Source organism: Aegilops tauschii, chromosome 4, assembly GCF_002575655.3.
Source record: "Aegilops tauschii subsp. strangulata cultivar AL8/78 chromosome 4, Aet v6.0, whole genome shotgun sequence".
NCBI classification, from domain to species: Eukaryota; Viridiplantae; Streptophyta; class Magnoliopsida; order Poales; family Poaceae; genus Aegilops; species Aegilops tauschii.
In genome coordinates this window covers 275765554-275772051 of record NC_053038.3, presented here as the reverse complement: position 1 = coordinate 275772051, position 6498 = coordinate 275765554, and the positions used below count along the sequence as shown (strand labels likewise).

The 6498-nt window shown below is 43.0% G+C and overlaps 1 long non-coding RNA gene across 2 annotated transcripts; it reads right to left on the bottom strand.

The window, feature by feature from the left end:
• Positions 1–2472: 2472 nt before the first annotated feature.
• LOC141021291 (uncharacterized) lies at positions 2473–6011 on the bottom strand. 2 transcript variants are annotated; one of them, XR_012181966.1, is made up of 7 exons: positions 5327–6011; positions 5023–5125; positions 4581–4653; positions 3772–3866; positions 3165–3358; positions 2908–3035; positions 2473–2794 (listed from the first exon to the last, which is right to left on the bottom strand). It is a non-coding gene; the product is annotated as an uncharacterized lncRNA (long non-coding RNA). The 2 variants fall into 2 exon arrangements; XR_012181965.1 differs by having other exon boundaries at positions 2473–2780.
• Between the last annotated feature and the right edge of the window lie 487 nt (positions 6012–6498).

Sequence of the window (6498 nt, the reverse complement as noted above, 5' to 3'; positions counted from 1 at the left end):
GGGCATCATCGCCAAGATCTTCATTGCTGGACAGATCAATGGTTTCATCCTCATTGCGCAGAACGGCAGCAGGAGTCAGTTCATGTCCAGAAATCTTCTTGGGCTTCTTGCTTTTCTTTGTCTTCTCGGTCTTCTTGGAGACATGAGAAAAATCTTCAGACTGCACACTGGGTTCAGGAGGTGCAGTGGCCAATGGCTTCACACGCGAAGCTTTTGGTGAGGCAGAGGGCTTCGAAGCCTTGGTCTTCTTCTTGTTCTGCGGCTTTGGTGGAGCTGGCGCTTCTTCAGAGTCAGCGTCTTCAACGGATTGATCCACAGTGGCCCGCTGGGCAGCAATGTGGGAGAGGAGACCATCGAAGTTGTCGAAGGGGCCGATGACATTTGGATTGGCATCGTGTGTGCCATCATCCCTTGGAGCAGATGGACCAGGGTTGAAGTTGAGGCCAAACTCCTTGTTCTTGACAGCTGACTCCTTGGCAAATTGATAGTTGCGCTTGAATAGATTGTCTTTGCGACACCATAACATAGATGATGGGTCGGCATTCTCTGGCTTCGGTCCTCAGACCATGCATGGGTAGAAGCCTTGAGCAATGGCTTCAGACTTAGACTTTGGCTGAAGATTTCGGTACAGAATATCTCCCCATGGGAGCTTGATAGCATTCTTCTCTGCATATTCGGCAGTCACGAAGTTGTACTTGAACCATTGCTCTGCCCAATATCTTCGAATCCATTGGATTTGGGTCTTGCGCTAGTTGTAGCTTTCCTCAGGATCTGACTCGTACAGTTCAAACATATTTGGAGGTAAATCCTTAGCAGTATCTCCCCGGCACTGTCTGCCGCCTTTTCTTGCTGATTTCTCAGTTGCCATTGTATTCAGACTGAATGGCTTCGGAACGGTGAATGGCTTCCTTCTGCTGGTCAGACAAGAGCTGGCTTCAGGGGAATGTATATGACGCTGTAAGAACTCTGCAAATGAATGCAGACTATGAGAACCAAGGGATTCTCCCATGGACATGTACCTGTGACAGCATTAGAGATGCGAGGGAAGGGGAAGAGGCCATATGCATTCTCAGAAGATTTTGAAGAAAAATCAGTTTGAAGACATTGACCTCATAGAACAAAGACATTCACTTATTTGAAGAGAGTTGGTTCCAGATTTGTACGAATCCATGAATAAGTACACGTGAGGAATCTAACTAGTTATGAAGCATAAGTGAATATTCTTAGCAAGATATGAGATGCATATAGGGACAGATCCATACTTGGAAGTGTAGAAACCACTTTTGGTTGAAGTGGATTGATTTGACGGATCAAAAAGGCAGTAAAAAGTGAGATTTAATTACCGCTGAACTGCTAGACGAGGCGGAGTTAGTGGCCGAGCAGTTCAATCTCCCGCGCCCTAACTTGGCGGCGGAAGACACCTACGGCGGCGGCGGAAAGGATGAGGTCCGCGGCTGGCGTGAGGACGGCATCGAAGAAGTCGCGGCAGCTAAGCGCTTCGTCTCTGGCGTCGACGTGAGCTAGCGGAGGTGCTAGGGTTTGTGCGAGGTGGCGAGGTGGAAGAAAAGATTTGACCGCGGTGAGTGTGTATTTATAAGGAAGGGGGCAGCACAACGCAATTACGCAGGTGCCCCTGGCGGTTCACATCTGAAGGACATGTGGCCTGCATGCAACTTATTGAAAGTTGTTCCACGTTCCCACGCACGCCTAGATTGTCGGGTGGTCATTCCGGCTTCTCCGGTATTTAGGCAAAAAAGGATATGGCAATAAAAACAGATTTAAAGGTTTGTCTCTTTGTCTTCTGCTGATAAGGACTCGGAGAAGACAATCGACATGTTTCAATAGAATGCATATGATTTGGATAAAAGAACTTGAGGAAGAAGCACAGAAGAGGTTAGGGTCCGATCACATTCACTTAGATCAAGTAAAATCAAATAAGAAGACATAGCTATAAGTGAATGTTGTAGAGGACAGGACACACACACACACACACACACACAAACACACACACACACACACACCCACACACACACACATATATATACTAGCAAAGATGCCCGTGCGTTGCAACGGGGGACAAAACATGGCGTACATTTAATTAAAGCAAATATGCACTCCACATTCTAATCAATTGCATCATTCAAGCTTTTTCTTATCCATCCTAGCTCTACATGAAATTGTAAAAAGGAAATACAATTGGACCCTTTTTCCATGAGTAGCTGATTGGCGCTGGTAGACTTGATGCACGAATGGTAACTAACAACGATGAAAGCAAATGCTCAAATTACCAATAACATGTCTCTAGTCTCATAATACAATATCTAATTAATCTAACTCCAAAGAGAAGGCATAAATATGTAATTGGACAGGACATGACAGGGCGGGATTAATCCCTACATGGCTACTAATGGAAGAAGCAAAACTGGCACTGGTGGTGGTATGAGGTAATGAACACATTGAACTAAAGTGTAAGCAGAAGCTGAATACATTATATATCTTTATGTACCTGAAAGCATCCTCAGAATATTTTCACCTCGTAATAATAAATATAGTTATGTACAGATTAATAACAAAAATGACCAGGAAATTATGTTTTTTAGTACAATGAAAAATACGACAATGCTTGTCCCGGGAGGCATCCCTTTATGGTATGCACAGAGAAAATCAATAAGAAATATAGATATATATAGATTACTAACAAAATTGACCAGGAAACTAAGTATTTTCAGTACAATGAAAACATGGCATTGCTTGTCCTCTGAGATGCATCTCTTCATGGTCTGCACAGAGAAAACTGTTTGTAGCTTTTAAAACGCAAAGTAGTATGTAAATGTCAGTAGGAAAACAGAAAAAAATATTGACCATTGATATGCAAATATGTAAAAATGGCGTCAAATCTGCATGTACCTCCACCACTATGACAATATAGAGAGACGAAACATGTCATTCCAGCCCACTCGCAGCGTACCAATCTAAATATTTCACATCATTTTCTTAACGCAGTCTTGCAAATGATTATAAACATATATCAAGCGCTGCACAAAAGTTGATGCCGGGATTATGTATGCTCCATGATATCTAAAAATATATTTTAAACACCGATAATTGATTCGGAAGTGCTTCTCTGATATATTTTCAGTAACAAAAGCTATGTAAAAGCTAACCTTGATGTATCAAATTTGCGTTGGAGCGTTGGTGCCAAATTCAGGCCTTTATTTCAAATTTGAAAACCAATAGCTTCATCCCTTTGTCACAGAGGAAGAGGTGTGAAAGATAGAGCTGGCCAAATGGTGAAAGTCGAAAGCAACCAACGAAAATTTAACTCCATAGTCCTTGTATAAAATGATGAATTTTCTACCTACCCACAATTGTAACATGCCTTTATATTAGTATATATTCAAGGATGGAACATGCCTTCAGATGCATGCAAGCTTTACGTTGCTGACCTTCAGGTCACAAATGAAAACATAACGTACCGCTCTTTAACACAAAACATAATTTGCGTACTTAGGAGATGACCACAAATAAAAAAATTCTAATTAACTGGGAATAGAAGATTCAAGTAAGTAGGAGTAGATACGAATGCCCGTGCGTCAAGACCACATGATGCTCCATCACTTACATAGTCTCTATCTCTATCTATCTATCTTTCTTTCTTTCTTTCTTTCTCATTCAGACATTTCGCAAAGCATCGGGCGTGTTATCGACAATAAAATAAAATGCATGCATGAAGTGGTACACTCCCGGTCATAAAAATATGGAACTGCTGACCTTGATGCATTGGATTTGTGTTAATTGCGGTCTCTTTTTTTTACCAAGGAGACATGTGCATCCCTTCAGACATCACATTTCTTGCTACATGAACTCTGTGCAAAACACAAACAATCCAGACAGTATTTTTATTGGCATGAAAAAATCCCAGATCATTTTAATTGAGTAACAATATTCATCAGCCAGCTAATTAGACATGCAAAGCCAACGCTCAACCGTAGCATTTTATTGCAACTATATAAAAATATAAAACAAATTGCTCCTGAGCTCACAGTTGCATCGGCAGGAATTTTTATGGCACAAGGAATACAAATCATTCGGATTGTATATGCTGTAGCACCATGGAAGTAAGCACATTCATCAGTTCAAATCGACACTGGTTGTAATGATTTTATTGATAGTGCATCATTTTCTCAATTCTGAATTCATACTGCGATCGCCGACAATCGTTTCAGACTTCAGACTTGAGTGGCTTCATGTTCAGTGGTGAAACTAAGGAACCTCATAGGCTCTGGTGCAGCTAAAAGGCTGTAAGATTCTGATAAATTACCTTTTGTACAGTTGACAGGGGACCAAGGAGCAAGGATACACAGTTAAGAACAGAGCAGGCAGCTATTAACATAACACAAATAATCGAGAATAATTCGAACAATGTCTACTTCTCTATTAATATTGATACCACTCTTCTTGTAGAAAGCATAAAATTTATGTCAAGTTCTCAACATCTACATTCTTACCATTGACAAAAGATGTTTGGGAGTTAGGCACCAAACTTCAGTAAAAAATACGCTAAGTTGCAAATACAATACCTGATTGAGAGCTTGCAGGCTAATAGCTTCGAGAATTCTATCGGATAGGTCTACTAGAACTGGAAGTTGTCTCCTGATGTTCATAGATAGAAAAGGACTTTCAGTAGAAGATCTGAACTTCAAGGTAATTATTTTGATTTGGGGAAATCCTTAAAAGTTATCCAGCGAGCTACTTAATTAAGAGCAAACCCAGTTCTAATTGTATCTGTGGGAGTACTTGCCAATGCATAATCCAAGTAGCTAGCTGTCTTAAAAAAATCTATAGTTACATGTCTTTTCTATGTATACATTGGCAAAAAATCAATGCCTTATCAGCTATCGGCGCGAAGTACTATGAACACAAAAACTTTAGTGCACAACAAACAATTAACATTTTCGAATTCATAAGTGCCTAAACGTGCTGACCATGTCTTCAGATACATTTCAATTATAGTTTCCCAACCTTCAGAGGCCACAAGCAGGGAGTTGGCCTGCAGCAAACACATCATGGCCATCAAATACAGCACCCAGATCACCTCATATCATCCATCCACCATGGCCACTATCTGCACCATAGCTCTAGGATCAATTAATAAATTAAAGAGGTTAAATGCTTTTTCTACAATGAATACAATCAGCTATTGTAGACCTTCCGCAGGTATTCATTTTTCCAGTTACTACTAATTTATCTTTTTCTAGCTGTTTCTAATAGCATCACTTAAAACAGCATGTCCAAAACTCGAAATTCAGTTCAGCTAAATAAACACCTGGAATTCTTTCAGTCCAAGAATGACCTGGAGTCCATGTTGGAGAGCAGTCCCACCCTGGACGCGTCGGCAATTCTTCTAGATCAGGAGCATGTTGGTGCCGCGGGAGCAAGCCGAGGGGCTCGAGAGCACTGGGTTCATTGGCCATGGCGGACGGTGGTTTTCAGGAACGTGGCGACGCGGCTGCAGGAAGAACTGGTGCGTGCTGCTCTGGCCGCCGCGCCCAGAACAGGAGCAGCTGCTGGCCATGCCCAGGAGCTCGAGCCTCCGCCACTGAAGGCCAGCCGACGGTGGTGGAACAGCAGGAACAGCAGCCGGCACGCCCTCGAGCTCCGTCGCCAGAGCAAGGCCAGCGCCGCCGCCACTGAAGGCCGGCCGACGAAGCGAAAAAGCAGGAGCAGCAGCTCCGCCACGTGCAGCAGCCGGCACGCCCTCGAGCTCTGCCGCCAAATCAAGGCCGTCCAATGCGCGCGGGTCCCTTCAACGGCTCCAGCAAGCTCGTCGCCGGTGGGGACCTATTTTTCCTGCAGCACGCTCTCCCATGAGCCCACCCGAAGCTGTTGCCGCCATCAACGCGCCGCCCCTCAACTTCTCCTGCTCCGCCCGCCCCTCAACTTCTCCTCCGCTGTGCCGCCCATCAACTTCTCCTGCTCCGCCCGCCCCTCAACTTCTCCTGCTCCTCCATGGCTGGAAGGGAAGCACCGGCGTCTGGATAAGATGCAATTTTTTTTTCTTTTTTTTAAAAAACGAACCGTTTTTCAGACCTCCACTAAAAGAGGGATTGCGGGTTGAATAATCAAAAACCATGGGGACTTTTTAGCAAAAGCGCGGCGACGATGAGCAGGCGGGCAGAAGCAATAATCGCATTATTAAGGAAAGATATATATATACATATATATATATATATATATATATCAGAACAATTCAACATTGCGAAGATAAACCTTGAAGTCAAATCAATGTTGAAAACAAACCAAACGCGAAGACTATGCAAATATGACGCCAAAAGAAACACTGCAATAAGAATTTGGTGGTGGTGTTACCCACTGTATAGGAAGTATTAGACCCAGACACGGCGCACAATTATCGTGGCGCTCCGAAGTCAAATTCCATGTTAATGTATTCACACTTAGAGTGTATGTCTTCACTGATTGAAGATATACGTTACTTTG